General features: G+C 45.6%; 1 protein-coding gene across 5 annotated transcripts in view; it reads right to left on the bottom strand.

Annotated features, from left to right (window-relative positions):
• Positions 1-17,500, bottom strand: part of LOC138853517 (uncharacterized) — a 123,104-nt gene that overhangs the window by 30,753 nt on the left and 74,851 nt on the right. The window contains exon 1 of one of the 5 annotated variants that reach the window (XM_070090631.1): positions 10,001-10,171. The exons of the other annotated variants lie outside the window; for them this stretch is intronic. The gene's annotated coding sequence lies outside the window, so the exon portion shown is untranslated. Of the gene's footprint in view, positions 1-10,000; positions 10,172-17,500 lie in introns of those variants that run through there. 5 annotated transcript variants of the gene reach the window in all.

Genomic DNA, 17,500 nt, shown 5'->3' with positions numbered 1-17,500 from the left:
AACTACCAACAAGATACATTTCCCCCTGATCTGACGGGGTCAGTGAAACACAGCAGCAGCGACTGGTAGCGGTGGTCGTGGTAAGGCCGCCCTTGCAGCTGTGCCTGAGAGATGTATGTACAAGTGCTGGGATCTGGCTGCCCTCCTCTCTCATAATGAGTGGCAACACAATCATGGTGGAGAATGAGACAGGATGGGTCAATACCAGCTGGGAGCCAGCTGTGCCTGGGAGGATGATACACACTAACTCTCCTCTCATTAACAGTCTCCTTAAGGCACGCGACTTGACGAGACTTGAATGACTTTGCAACACAACAACAGTTAAAGGACCTGGCCTAGGGCAGGCGGGTGAGGGTAAACTCCTGGAAACCCGTCACAGATAACATAGTTTACACTCACATCCATCATCTTCTATAACATTATGCACTCGTCTTCAAACTGGTTCTGGTAAAAGTAACCTTAATCATGGACTACAAGTAACACCCGGTCACACGTTTCCTCAGTAAAGATACCCAAGTGTTGCACATGTGTCTAATTTATCATACCACCACTATCTAAAAAGAGAGACAAATGCAGTCCTTTACTGACGATGTTTCGCTTACGTAACGGCCCTTATCAAGTCACAAAAAAAAGAAAAAAAAAAAGAAAGAACAACGATATACTTCATTTGACCTTTCTCACCTCCTTTTCTTACTTACCACCACCATCTACCTGCAAGATACCTTGAAGATGGCTGCTAGGATTACCGCCCTTCAACCCCCATCCACCTGAGCCAGGTCCAGGACCAGACCTCCTCCACATTAACAGCATTGTTCTCTCTGCAAGCAATCCCATGTATCCCTCTTCCCTTTCCCCTTACTCACCCTACCACTGGTGTTGATCAACCCACCACCACCACACAACCACCACCAACACCTGGCTCCACCTCCTCACCAGCCACTAAACCTTCTGGCACCGTGACACACCACTACCTCCATAAGCACAGATATCTTCCTCGCTCATCATCATCATCATCATCACATCATCACATCACATCATCACCATCATCATCATCATCATCATCCTCCTCCCCCAATAAGTAGATGGAGTCTTCATTTATTGATTATCGAAGCTTGGAAGGCAGGTGACTAATGAAACTAAAACATTAAAGCTAAAAACATTAAAAGCTAAAACAATAGGTAACTTTTAAAGTAAGTTAGACAAATATATGAGCGAGAAGAGCTAACCCATTCTCAAAGGTAGCTTTAGCTGGCGCTGAGGATGGGTTAGAGACACGTGGAGGACATGAAAAGTATGGGTCAGTAGGCCTGCTGCAGTGTTCCTCCATGCTGATGGTCTCGTCACCAGTCCTGTGACCTGGAGCTACAGTCTTCATAGTCTGACCGGAAGGTAAGAGACCATCAGGTCTCCAGACCTGATGGTCTCGATTTTTTCCATCTATCACCATCTGTACTCTCCATCTTGTACTAACTCCTCCTGCCATCTATCACCATCTGTACTCTCCATCTTGTACTAACTCCTCCTACCATCTATCACCATCTGTACTCTCCATCTTGTACTAACTCCTCCTGCCATCTATCACCATCTGTACTCTCCATCTTGTACTAACTCCTCCTGCCATCTATCACCATCTGTACTCTCCATCTTGTACTAACTCCTCCTGCCATCTATCACCATCTGTACTCTCCATCTTGTACTAACTCCTCCTACCATCTATCACCATCTGTACTCTCCATCTTGTACTAACTCCTCCTGCCATCTATCACCATCTGTACTCTCCATCTTGTACTAACTCCTCCTACCATCTACCACCATCTGTACTCTCCATTTTGTACTAACTCCTACCATCTATCACCATCTGTACTCTCCATCTTGTACTAACTCCTACCATCTACCACCATCTGTACTCTCCATCTTGTACTAACTCCTCCTACCATCTACCACCATCTGTACTCTCCATCTTGCCCCAACTCCTACCATCTACCACCATCTGTACTCTCCATCTTGCCCTAACTCCTACCATCTACCACCATCTGTACTCTCCATCTTGTACTAACTCCTACCATCTACCACCATCTGTACTCTCCATCTTGTACTAACTCCTACCATCTACCACCATCTGTACTCTCCATCTTGTACTAACTCCTACCATCTACCACCATCTGTACTCTCCATCTTGCCCTAACTCCTACCATCTACCACCATCTGTACTCTCCATCTTGTACTAACTCCTACCATCTACCACCATCTGTACTCTCCATCTTGCCCTAACTCCTACCATCTACCACCATCTGTACTCTCCATCTTGTACTAACTCCAACCATCTACCACCATCTGTACTCTCCATCTTGCCCTAACTCCTACCATCTACCACCATCTGTACTCTCCATCTTGCCCTAACTCCTACCATCTACCACCATCTGTACTCTCCATCTTGCCCTAACTCCTACCATCTACCACCATCTGTACTCTCCATCTTGCCCTAACTCCTACCATCTACCACCATCTGTACTCTCCATTTTGTACTAACTCCTCCTGCCATCTGAACTTGGCTCCTCAATGTCATTACGTTAGTAACAAAGGATAATCTATTCTCTCTGTGTAAGCGCCATCATCGTCTATTATCTTGTTCTCTGTCACTACAGATTATCCTCTAGTCTTCGCTGTGTATACTCTCTCTTTCACTGAGTCATATTTCGCCACCTGTGATGCTCACTGTCACACCACCTGTTATTCTGTGTCTGTATCTGGGGGCGTTGCCCCCTCCTCCCTCGCAGCCATCTCCCTGACAATGAATGTCGTGGCAGGCATCACTGGCACAAGGTTGTCACACTCCGATACAGCTGTCGCACAATTAAGAGAGTGGTGAACGACACACCACGCATATACACCGAGGGGTGTATATGCGTGGTGTATATATGACAAAACTTTACCCTCACTCCCTATTTTAGGAATAAAAGTTGTCCTGTCCTGTGTACCAAGATATCGTTGCTCTACAGTGTCCGACAGTTAGTTAGGTTGAAAATGGTGTAAAATACCGACAATTACCGACCATTTTCAATACGAAATATTCCTGACTGATGTACACCCGACATGCATCGTGCAGTCGACAGGCTTTAAACCTTATAAAAATAACCAAACCAGACTATGCTAAAAGAACAAAAAGGCAGAATACAGTGAGTGGAACAATACACAAATAACCCGGTAGAGCAGAGTGACACACGTCTGGGGGCTGTGAGTGAGCAACTTAATAGAGGACGGGAAAGAATGAGCAGGTGAGGGTAGGTGATGGCGCCAACCTTCCAGCTTCATCAGTGTAGCAGGGCAGCCTGACGAACTGCATCCTTCACCACCACAACCAACCATAGTACCCACCAACACACCCACCACCAACACACACCCCTCACCAACACACCCCTCACCAACACAGCCACCACCAACACAGCCACCACCAACACAACCACCACCAACACAGCCACCACCAACACAGCCCTCACCAACACAACCACCACCAACACAGCCACCACCAACACAGCCACCACCAACACACACCCCTCACCAACACAACCACCACCAACACAGCCACCACCAACACACACCCCTCACCAACACAACCACCACCAACACAGCCACCACCAACACAGCCACCACCAACACAGCCACCACCAACACAGCCACCACTAACACAACCACCACCAACACAGCCCTCACCAACACAACCACCACCAACACAACCACCCCCAACATAGCCCTCACCAACACCAAAAGACTCCACTACCACCACCACCACCATTATTTCAGCCACCACCAAATCCCCTCCACCGTCGTAGCTTACCTGTTATCGATTCTGGGGATCATCGCCCCCGGGGCCCGGTCTTAGATCTGGCCTCCTGGTTTAATAGCATGATCAATCAGTTTTACCTGGAGTTTAAATGGAGAGAGTTCCGGGGGTCAATGCCCCCGCGGCCCGGTCTGTGACCAGGCCTCATGGTGGATCAGAGCCTGATCAACCAGGCTGTTACTGCTGGCTGCACGCAATCCAACGTACGAGCCACAGCCCGGCTGGTCAGGTACCGACTTTAGGTGCTTGTCCAGTGCCTGCTTGAAGACAGCCAGGGGTCTATTGGTAATCCCCCTTATGTATGCTGGGAGGCAGTTGAACAGTCTCGGGCCCCTGACACTTATTGTATTGTCTCTTAACGTGCTAGTGACACCCCTGCTTTTCATTGGGGGGATGTTGCATCGTCTGCCAAGTCTTTTGCTTTCGTTGAGTGATTTTCGTGTGCAAGTTCGGTACTAGTCCCTCTAGGATTTTCCAGGTGTATATAATCATGTATCTCTCCCGCCTGCGTTCCAGGGAGTACAGGTTCAGGAACTTCAAGCCCTCCCAGTAACTGAGGTGTTTTATCTCGGTTATGCGCGGTGAAGGTTCTCTGTACATTTTCTAGGTCAGCAATTTCACCTGCCTTGAAAGGTGCTGTTAGTGTGCAGCCACAACCACTCCTTTCCCCTACTACTATCACAGCCACCTTCCCCCTACACCCCAACACAACATACCCCCACCACCACAACATACCACACCATCATACTGACAACAGAGAGTCGCTGAATTGAACACAAGTGAGACCATGCTGGAAGCTGCGCTCTCAGCATACACTAAGAATGCTGAACGCTTACAGCAGCTGCCTAAATTACTGAGAACGCCTTGAGTTCCCCAGACCGTATTTCGTGGAAATTAAGCGACAAAAGTACATCATAAACTGTATCTGGAAAATACTGGAACGTCTGGTTGCAAATCTGCACACTAAAATTACTCCTGTGGATTGGTCGGCAACGCTCTCGTCTCGCACACTGAGTGTAAGTGTTTCGATCCCGACACGGAAGGAAACGCTGGGCGTGTTTCATTACACCTGTTGTCCCTGTTCACCTAGCAGTAAGTAGGTACCTGGTGTAGTTGACTGGTGTGGGTGGCATCCTGGGGGACAAGATTAAAGGACCACAATAGAAATAAGACAGTCCTCGATGACGCAGTGACTTTCTTGGGTTATCCTGGGTGGCTAACCCTCCGACGTTAAAAATCCGAACAAATCTTAATCTTATCAGAGCAAGAGGCTTGAGAGTGCACAGTACAGTGTTCCCTGTGGAAAACAGAGGTGCAACAGGTGTACTAAAAGACAACTCGACATATGTAATGGGATGAAGATTTTTTAAGGCCAACAAACCCCTATTTTTTTTTCCAAGAAGAAGCTTGATGGGTTCCTCCAGGCAGTTCCTGACTAGCCGAGCTGCTAGCACCACTAGACTTACTGATCAAGCCATTAACCAGGAGGTTTGGTCCAGTACCGGGCAGCGGTGGCAGTGATTTCTGTCAAGAGGTAGTCTCCACTATACACCCCAAGAGCACCTCCTGTCCAGTGTTCAGCCAGGCAAGGACAGTATACGTGCACATACACACACCTGTAAACACGTACAAGAATGTGACGCTACGCACAAGCAAGCATGTAATGTATGCTTCACAACGTCAGTCTTGTACAGGCTTGTCTTGACGACACTTACAGAAGGTGTGTACTTGCATACCAGAGTGTTAAGTACAACCCACTAGATGATGGGGTAGAGGCTGATGTTTTACAGATTCAAGGGCACTTATGATCGGTTCTTGCAGACAAGAAATCACTAAAATCAGTCGATAAGAGTCAAGAGGCTGGGCCAGGTATATATAGACCCAAGCAAATGCAATCAGGTAAATATAACTAGGTGAATATTGTATAAGGATATTCAAACTGCTCTCCTCCTTCCCTCTTTCCTCTCCTTCCCTCTCTCCTCCTCCACACACTCTCACACAGTCTTTACCCAATTTGCGTATACCCGAGCATCTTGCATGTCAGGATCATATCTCTCCTAAACTTTTATCGAAGTCTTCTCTGAAAGCAAGTTTATTTTATAGCATTTTATCATTATTCCTTTACATCAGCCGAGCTTAAACAAAGATATATGTGATATACACAATTTATTGGTGTTCCTGGGTCAGTTACCAGTGGTCAAGAGAACACAGGTCAGGACAACGTGGCGCTGGGTACTATGACCTCAGGTCATGTTGGGAGACGTACCTTCATAGTGGGTACATAATGGCGTTGTGACTGAGCCTTAAAGTGTAAAAACTGGAAGATCAGCCCTCAGTAAGTCAGTACCACATTTGGCTTCAGTAATACTGTGATTGTAATGCACACATATTGTTTGTTGGTTAGGGGTGTGACCCTGCAGAATGTTCCTCTGGCTAAAGTTAGAATATAGGGTAGATATGTGTTCCTGCAACTAGAAATGCTGACCCCGGAGGAAGGTCAGGTTGACCCTGAAGGCATCCACAGTGACCCTACAGTCAGCCACACTAACAATGAGGTTGGCTTGACAAGTTCACTTACGACGTCTGGACGCCAGCCTGGGCACATTACCAAGTGAAATGAATTGAGTGCCTGCCCAGGTCCACGCCGCAAATCACTTACCCCATCAGTCCAAGCCAAGCTCCATCAAGCTGCTCCCGTCTCACCCCACCTCCAACACCGTATTCCCTTTCCCTATCACCTGTGACCAGTTTCCAAAGCTCTTTTACCCTAAGCAGCCTTTCCTGACGAGAAGGCCTCACGGTTGACAGCCTGGTCAACCAGGCTGCTTGTGCTAGCAGCCCGTAAGCCCACACAGTCAGCACAACCCAGCTGAATCAGAACTTGCAGTAAGAAGCTAATCCAGCCTCTTGGACACGTCTGTCCTTGTACCGACAATATTTCTGATATACGAGTACATCTGCTTGTAATATGTTAGTCTTGGGCCAGGGATGTTGATATACCATTCTCTTAGTGTACCCAGGGTCCCCACCCTTACTCTTCACTGGGTTTATTCTATACTTTCTCCCACATATTTCACTCCAGTAAGTTCTTACAGCAGTGTGAAGGTTAAGGACCAGTCCCTCAAGTATCTTCGGAGTTCCCAATAATTTAGAAACTTTACTGATTCTATGTGGCTGCTATACGACCTCTGTATATCTTCCAGCTGTGTCATCTCCTACCTTGAAAGATGGAGTGAACACAGAACAACATCTGAGTCATCAGAACAATACACAACCCGCACATAGAAGAGAATCTTATGACGACGTTTCGATCAGACTTGGACCATTTATAAGTCAATAAATTAGACACATGTGCAGAACTTGGGTATCTTTAATGAGGAAACGTTTCGCCACACAGTGTCTTCATCAGTCCATACAAAGCAAAATAGTGAAGAATAGGAGGAGTTTTGAGTTCTTCACCATTCTCCTTTGTATGGACTGGTGAAGCTCCTGTGTGGCGAAACGTTTCCTCATTAATGATACCCAAGTGTTGCACATGTGTCTAATTTATCAACTTCTCGGTTCCTTGAACCATTCATCTACAAGCCACACTGGTTCGAAAAGTACCGTAATTGGTTCGAAAAGTACCGTAATTCGTACTGCTTCTCTGGTGGTTAATTATGCGCTATTATCAGTCTGTGTAACCTAACATAACCTAAATTAATTTAATCTAACTTAAAAAAAATTGAGAAAAATATGAAGCGTTGAATGACTGAAATTGAGTAAATCGTCAACCACTGACATTTTAAAATGAGAATGATCAGCTGGATAGAAATTAGAGCCCAGACGGAAGCTGTGAGCGCAGATGAATCACAGTTAGAAATTGCTTCCTTTTTTCGATAATAGAGTAATAAAAAAGTGAACTTGATGACGATATGCAGATCTAAACACACAGTCTCAAGGATCTATACCTGATGGGATCCAAGAAACTAGGATCTATTGCTGTAATTCAAGGTAGTTTATAACCCAGCCGCTAATATTCAACCCCCATAGTCATGTACAAACCGGCGAGTGTACACACACACACACACACACACACACACACACACACACACACACACACACACACACACACACACACACACACACACACACTATTGTGGTGGCCCACAGTTCCCCTAACTCCTGACTATTACAATTAACCTGACCAACTAGCAACTATGGTTCGGCTTGCTTACCTACGACTCCTCACTGACTTATAAAAACACAATTTCTAAAACAAAAATAAAAAACAAAGCAAAAAATAGGCAACTGCAGGCAGAGATTCTGTATTTAGACTGGGGGCACCGCTCCCCATCACTCTGCATCACCCCCCCAAACATTAACCTCACGCGTGCCTGGAGTCACGTTACTACGATCCTGGTGACCTCAAACACAACCAGAGGGAATAAACCGGGTCTGGAGTGCAGCATTCCATGCCATATAACGCTGAAACGAGTCCCGTAAAACATGGTTTGGAAAAGTATGAGAGGAGGTAGCGTCAGGAGTCCACCACCAGCCACATCACTTACCAGCAGGAAAACCAATACCACCTTGTGAGGCTTCTCCTGACGCAGACATACCTGTACCCGATGCTCATCCTGACGTAGGTTTATCTGTACACTCACCGTGTGCTTACTGCTGACGCAGACCTACCTGTATACTTACCGTGTGCTTACTGCTGACTCAGACCTACCTGTATACTCACCGTGGCTTACTGCTGACTCAGACCTACCTGTATACTTACCGTGTGCTTATTGCTGACTCAGACCTACCTGTATACTCACCGTGTGCTTACTGCTGACTCAGACCTACCTGTATACTCACCGTGTGCTTACTGCTGACTCAGACCTACCTGTATACTCACCGTGTGCTTACTGCTGACTCAGACCTACCTGTATACTTACCGTTTGCTTACTGCTGACGCAGACCTACCTGTATACTCACCGTGTGCTTACTGCTGACTCAGACCTACCTGCATACTTACCTGACTTACCTGCTTACTGCTGACTCAGACCTACCTGTATACTCACCGTGTGTTTACTGCTGACTCAGGCCTACCTGTATACTTACCGTTTGCTTACTGCTGACTCAGACCTACCTGTATACTCACCGTGTGCTTACTGCTGACTCAGACCTACCTGTATACTCACCGTGTGCTTACTGCTGACTCAGACCTACCTGTATACTTACCGTGTGCTTACTGCTGACTCAGACCTACCTGTATACTCACCGTGTGCTTACTGCTGACTCAGACCTACCTGTATACTTACCGTTTGCTTACTGCTGACTCAGACCTACCTGTATACTCACCGTTTGCTTACTGCTGACTCAGACCTACCTGTATACTCACCGTGTGCTTACTGCTGACTCAGACCTACCTGTATACTTACCGTTTGCTTACTGCTGACTCAGACCTACCTGTATACTCACCGTTTGCTTACTGCTGACTCAGACCTACCTGTATACTTACCGTTTGCTTACTGCTGACTCAGACCTACCTGTATACTCACCGTGTGTTTACTGCTGACTCAGACCTACCTGTATACTCACCGTGTGTTTACTGACTCAGACCTACCTGTATACTCACCGTGTGCTTACTGCTGACTCAGACCTACCTGTATACTCACCGTGTGTTTACTGCTGACTCAGACCTACCTGTATACTTACCGTTTGCTTACTGCTGACTCAGACCTACCTGTATACTTACCGTTTGCTTACTGCTGACTCAGACCTACCTGTATACTTACCGTTTGCTTACTGCTGACTCAGACCTACCTGTATACTTACCGTTTGCTTACTGCTGACTCAGACCTACCTGTATACTTACCGTTTGCTTACTGCTGACGCAGACCTACCTGTATACTCACCGTGTGCTTACTGCTGACGCAGACCTACCTGTATACTCACCGTGTGCTTACTGCTGACTCAGACCTACCTGTATACTCACCGTGTGCTTACTGCTGACTCAGACCTACCTGTATACTCACCGTCTGCTTACTGCTGACTCAGACCTACCTGTATACTCACCGTCTGCTTACTGCTGACGCAGACCTACCTGTATACTCACCGTCTGCTTACTGTTGACGTAGGTTTACCTGTACACTCATCAGATTTAGAATCCTACTGACATAAAGTTACCTGAAGATACACCAAAATGACAGATTGTCTTGCTCTCCTCCTCACTCTTAAAAAATACACGACACGTTCAGTATTTCAAGGTGTGAGGGGTGCTGGTGGTGGTGCTGGTGGTGGTGCTGGTGGTGCTGCTGGTGGTGCTTCTGGTGGTGCTTCTGGTGGCGCAGTAGGAGGTAGTGTGGCTACTACTACACTGGAGGGTCTCCACGGCGCCAGCACTGACCCAACCACCGGCTTGTCACGCCACAAACTCCGTTGAATTACAACGTTCACGGTGAGACGACGCACGTATGTTCCAGCGTATGACCTTGACCCCCCTCACAGGCCACAGGGGTGTGACCTTGACCCCCTCACAGGTCATAGGGGTGTGACCTTGACCCCCTCACAGGTCACAGGGGTGTGACCTTGACCCCCTCACAGGTCACAGGGGTGACCTTGACCACCCTCACAGGTCATAGGGGTGTGACCTGCGGACATGCGAGTCTACCTCTTTGTAAGAAAGTTTGTCTTACAAGTCAACCCTATCTCATTAAAGGTCACCTCTGCCTCATTAAAGGTCGATCCTACCCTGTTAAAACTCAGCCTTACCTCATCAACATCCCACACATACACCAGAGAAAGTCCTGTAATCCCCGTCTGGTCAGTTAGCACCAGAAGAAACTAACTGTGACTGGTGTTCAAGGTTCCACCACCTTCGCCGCCGGGCTAGATCACAAACTTCCATGTCATTTGATCAACCAGGCTGTTGATGTTAGCGGCATCTGTGTAGACCTACACAGACATAGCCTGGCACGAAGTAAAAGACTGAAGGTAGAACACACACACACACACACACACACACACACACACACACACACACACACACACACACACACACACACACACACACACACACACACACACACACACACATACACATACACATACACATACACACACACACACACACACACACACACAGGGACGGGAAATCCTGTGTCACAAACCTACTGGAGTTCTATGACATGGTGACAGCAGTAAGACAAGAGAGAGAGGGGTGGGTGGATTGCATTTTCTTGGACTGCAAGAAGGCGTTTGACACAGTTCCACACAAGAGATTGGTGCAAAAACTGGAGGACCAAGCAGGGATAACAGGGAAGGCACTACAATGGATCAGGGAATACTTGTCAGGAAGACAGCAGCGAGTCATGGTACGTGGCGAGGTGTCAGAGTGGGCACCTGTGACCAGCAGGGTCCCGCAGGGGTCAGTCCTAGGACCAGTGCTGTTTCTGGTATTTGTGAACGACATGACGGAAGGAATAGACTCTGAGGTGTCCCTGTTTGCAGATGACGTGAAGTTGATGAGAAGAATTCACTTGATCGAAGACCAGGCAGAACTACAAAGGGATCTGGACAGGCTGCAGACCTGGTCCAGCAATTGGCTCCTGGAGTTCAATCCCACCAAGTGCAAAGTCATGAAGATTGGGGAAGGGCAAAGAAGGCCGCAGACGGAGTACAGTCTAGGGGGTCAGAGACTACAAACCTCACTCAAGGAAAAAAATCTTGGGGTGAGTATAACACCAGGCACATCTCCTGAAGCGCACATCAACCAAATAACTGCTGCAGCATATGGGCGCCTAGCAAACCTCAGAATAGCATTCCGACATCTTAATAAGGAATCATTCAGGACCCTGTACACCGTGTACGTTAGGCCCATATTGGAGTATGCGGCACCAGTTTGGAACCCACACCTAGCCAAGCACGTGAAGAAACTAGAGAAAGTGCAAAGGTTTGCAACAAGACTAGTCCCAGAGCTAAGAGGTATGTCCTACGAGGAGAGGTTAAGGGAAATCAACCTGACGACACTGGAGGACAGGAGAGATAGGGGGGACATGATAACGACATACAAAATACTGAGAGGAATTGACAAGGTGGACAAAGACAGGATGTTCCAGAGATTGGACACAGTAACAAGGGGACACAGTTGGAAGCTGAAGACACAGATGAATCACAGGGATGTTAGGAAGTATTTCTTCAGCCACAGAGTAGTCAGTAAGTGGAATAGTTTGGGAAGCGATGTAGTGGAGGCAGGATCCATACATAGCTTTAAGCAGAGGTATGATAAAGCTCACGGCTCAGGGAGAGTGACCTAGTAGCGATCAGTGAAGAGGCGGGGCCAGGAGCTCGGACTCGACCCCCGCAACCTCAACTAGGTGAGTACAACTAGGTGAGTACACACACATACACACACACACACACACACACACACACACACACACACACACACACACACACAGTATCACCAACAAGTCATAATGTAAAAGTTACGAGGGAATCGATTTCTGTGGCACCCAGTTATACTTCTTGTCCATAAGAGTGTCTCCTCTCTCTCTCTCTCTCTCTCTCTCTCTCTCTCTCTCTCTCTCTCTCTCTCTCTCTCTCTCAAGTTAAGGCGAGAGAGAAATAGACTTGAACTGTTGTTATTCTTAATACAGTTTGTTAAACTTGCAAGTTTGTTAAGTACCACCACTACAACAGTGGTGGTAGTCACCACTACAACAGTGGTGGTAGTCACGACTACAACAGTGGTGGTAGTCACCACTACAACAGTGGTGGTAGTCACCACTACAACAGTGGTGGTAGTCACCACTACAACAGTGGTGGTAGTCACCACTCAGAGGTGCTAAGTAGGGGGTCCCGTCTTGCATAATAACTCTTCCATTTGACCCCCCCCCTCAAATCCCCCCATGTATAATTCCTTCAACCCCCCCCCCTATCTCTCTTCCCTACCACAGGTGGTGATACACTCAGCAGGTAGTGGCAGGTGTACCAGCACTGGTAGTGGTACGCTGGAACATTGGCAAGTGTTACACTGGAACACAAGGAAGTGTTACACTGGAACACAAGGAAGTGTTACACTGGAACACAAGGAAGTGTTATACTGGAACACAAGGAAGTGTTATACTGGAACACAAGGAAGTGTTATACTGGAACACAAGGAAGTGTTATACTGGAACACAAGGAAGTGTTACACTGGAACACAAGGAAGTGTTATACTGGAACACAAGGAAGTGTTACACTGGAACACAAGGAAGTGTTATACTGGAACACAAGGAAGTGTTACACTGGAACACAAGGAAGTGTTACACTGGAACACAAGTGTTATACTGGAACACAAGGAAGTGTTACACTGGAACACAAGGAAGTGTTACACTGGAACACAAGGAAGTGTTACACTGGAACACAAGGAAGTGTTATACTGGAACACAAGGAAGTGTTACACTGGAACACAAGGAAGTGTTACACTGGAACACAAGGAAGTGTTACACTGGAACACAAGGAAGTGTTATACTGGAACACAAGGAAGTGTTATACTGGAACACAAGGAAGTGTTATACTGGAACACAAGGAAGTGTTATACTGGAACACAAGGAAGTGTTATACTGGAACACAAGGAAGTGTTATACTGGAACACAAGGAAGTGTTACACTGGAACACAAGGAAGTGTTACACTGGAACACAAGGAAGTGTTATACTGGAACACAAGGAAGTGTTATACTGGAACACAAGGAAGTGTTACACTGGAACACAAGGAAGTGTTACACTGGAACACAAGTGTTATACTGGAACACAAGGAAGTGTTACACTGGAACACAAGTGTTACACTGGAACACAAGGAAGTGTTACACTGTAACACAAGGAAGTGTTATACTGGAACACAAGGAAGTGTTACACTGGAACACAAGGAAGTGTTATACTGGAACACAAGGAAGTGTTATACTGGAACACAAGGAAGTGTTACACTGGAACACAAGGAAGTGTTACACTGGAACACAAGTGTTACACTGGAACACAAGTGTTACACTGGAACACAAGGAAGTGTTACACTGGAACACAAGTGTTACACTGGAACACAAGTGTTATACATGTACTCTAACACAAGTGATACACTGGATGGTTCCGCCATATCCAACAAAAATGTCATGATGACAGTACTACCACTATTACTATTGCTACTACTAGTAGTACTATTACTACTAGTACTAGTACTACTACTACTATTACTATTACTACTATTATTACCACCACTACTACTACTACCACCACCACCACTATTATTACTACTACCACCACCACTATTAGTACTACTACCACCACCACTATTACCACTACTACTAACACTACCACCACTACTACTACCACCACCACTACTACTACCACCACCACTACTACTACTACCACCACTACTACTACCACCACTAATACCACTACTATTCTACTACTACTACCACCACTACTATTACTACTACTACTACCACCACTATTACTACTACTACTGCCACCAGCACTACTACTACCACTACTACTACTATCATCACTACTATCACTACTACTACTACTACCACTACTACTACTACTACTACCACTGCTATCACTACTACTATCACTACTACTACTATCACTACTACTACCACCACTACTACTACCACCACTACTACTACCACCACCACCACTACTACTACTACTACTACCACTAATACTACTAATACCACTACTATTCTACTACTACTACTACCACCACTATTACTACTACTACCACCACTACTATTACTACTACTACTGCCACCAGCACTACTACTACTATCATCACTACTATCACTACTACCACTACTATCACTACTACTACTACCACTACTACTACTACCACTACTACTACTACCACTACTACTATCACTACTACTACTACTATCACTACTACTACCACCACTACTACCACTACTACTACCATCACAACAACTACTACTACTATCACTACTACTACCACCACTACTACTACCACCACTACTACCACCACTACTACTACCATCACTACTACCACTACTACTACCATCACAACAACTACTACTACTATCACTACTACTACCACCACTACTACTACCATCACTACTACCACTACTACTACCACTACCACTACTACTATCATCACAACAACTACTACTACCATCACAACAACTACTACTACTATCACTACTACTACCACCACTACTACTACCACTACTACTATCACTACTACTACCATCACTACTACTACCACTACTACTATCATCACTACTATCACTACTACTACCACTACTACTACTACTACTACCACTACTACTATCACTACTACCACCACTACTACTACCATCACTACTACCACTACTACTACCATCACAACAACTACTACTACCACCACTACTACTACCACTACTACTACTATCATCACAACAACCACTACTACTATCACTACTACTACCATCACTACTACCACTACTACTATCATCACAACAACTACTACTACTATCACTACTACTACCATCACTACTACCACTACTACTACCACTACTACTATCACTACTACTACCATCACTACTACCACTACTACTATCACTACTACTACCACCACTACTACTACCATCACTACTACCACTACTACTACCATCACAACAACCACTACTACTATCACTACTACTACCACCACTACTACTACCATCACTACTACCACTACTACTACCATCACAACAACCACTACTACTATCACTACTACTACCACCACTACTACTACCATCACTACTACCACCACTACTACTATCACTACTACCACTACTACTACCACTACTACTATCACTACTACTACCATCACTACTACCACTACTACTACCACTACTACTATCATCACAACAACTACTACTACTATCACTACTACTACCACCTCGAGTCTTGGTTTATAAGGTTCGCCATATACAAACACAAAGATGTTCTGATAATGTAGACAAAACATTGTGTAACAAGAGGGAAGCAGTTACTCGCCTGAACATACTAATGTATACAAAGAATTACCACTGTCGCTATAATAAAACCCAGCGTCTTAACCTTGTAAGTCTATCAGTTTATGATCCTCTAACAAACAGAATCAACTTGGCATCATCAAAGCTCTTAGGTGACAGGGCACAAGTGCGACTAATGTGGCGTTTTATTGTGGCAATGTTTCGCTCTCCAGGTGCTTTGCACCTCACTCTGTATCCTATATATACCCTCTGTATCCATGTGTTGTTTGTAATGGCCTGACAAAGCTCCTAGAGAGCGAAACGTTGCCACAATAAAATGTCACATTAGCTGCACTTGTCCTGTTACCTAATATGTTGTGGGTAAATCTACCAACATTATTATATCACCAAAGCTGACGAAATTAGTGCACTGGTTATTTTAAACAAAGTATCTAAGCTAAACGGGAAAAAAAACTTGGCGATGACAATACTTACTCGGCTATAAGAACCACCTTGACAATGTTACTAGAAATCTAAGCGGAGATTAATGCTTCAGTTGGTCACGCAATTCACCGTTATACCTCCTTCCATATCTGTCTTCAGCTGTGGGTCATCTAAGACCAGCGTCAGGGAACACCTGTCCTCTCTGACAAACCTTACCTAACTTGACCTATTGTTGACCTAATGGTTATAATTATCACTATATTTTTAAAGAAGTGGACTGATAAGCCAGCAGAAGGCTTCAGATGCGAGGTCATCATATGAATAAAGATTCGCATCGGTAAACACTTGCCCTGTTTCCTGACAAACTTACCCTAAGCAAGACTGAAAATTTGTTGGATTGTAGGTATGATCTCCCCACCACACATCAAGAACAATAACACTTTCTTAAGCATTAACACTACAGTTTCCAAGTCAGTGTTCACAAGGAATCGAAGAGGAGCAGCCTTCAGAATTACTTAATAATGAACTGTTCAATTACAAGACACTGCCTGGAGGGTGTTCCGGGGGTCAACGCCCCCGTGACCCAGTCCTTGACGAGGCCTCGTGGTAGATCAGGGCCTGATCAAGCAGGCTGTAGGAACCACAGCCCGGATGGTCAGGCACTGACATTAGGTGTCCGTCCAGCACCCTCCTGAAGGCAGCCAGGAGTCTACTGATAATTCCCCTTATATACCTACATAAAACTCCAACTACTGGTGTTCACGGGGGAGTTGAATGGTAGCTATAGACCTTTCTTGTTGCAATCAACACATCATCAGGAGCTTGCAATGTTGCAGAAATGAATAGGATGTCCAGGTAGATGTGTTCAAAGGAACGACTCTAGCTAGCTAGAAGTATGTCAAAAAGATATATCGAAATAAATGCTAAACTTTAAAAGGAACAAATATATCAAAACACTGAACTATGGTTCAGAGTGAAAATGTACTTCTCGCCGATGGTCGCTCTCTGAATGTGTCATGTTCAGGCCGCATTTTTGCATTAAGAATCAGTCTTTTAACAATTCTTACGGAAAGATTTTCTTGGGATGTTTAACCCCGAAAGGTTATCCATCCAGGATAACCCAGGAAATTAGATAAGACACATATGCAACAGTTAGGTATCTTTATTTCGAAACGTTTCGCCTACACAGTAGGCTTCTTCAGTCGAGTACAGAAAAGTTGATAGAAGAAGCCTACTGTGTAGGCGAAACGTTTCGAAATAAAGATACCTAACT

This window comes from Cherax quadricarinatus, chromosome 32 (assembly GCF_038502225.1).
Source record: "Cherax quadricarinatus isolate ZL_2023a chromosome 32, ASM3850222v1, whole genome shotgun sequence".
Classification (NCBI taxonomy): domain Eukaryota; kingdom Metazoa; phylum Arthropoda; class Malacostraca; order Decapoda; family Parastacidae; genus Cherax; species Cherax quadricarinatus.
Note: the sequence above shows the minus strand (reverse complement) of the source record. Positions and strands in the feature narration are given on the sequence as shown.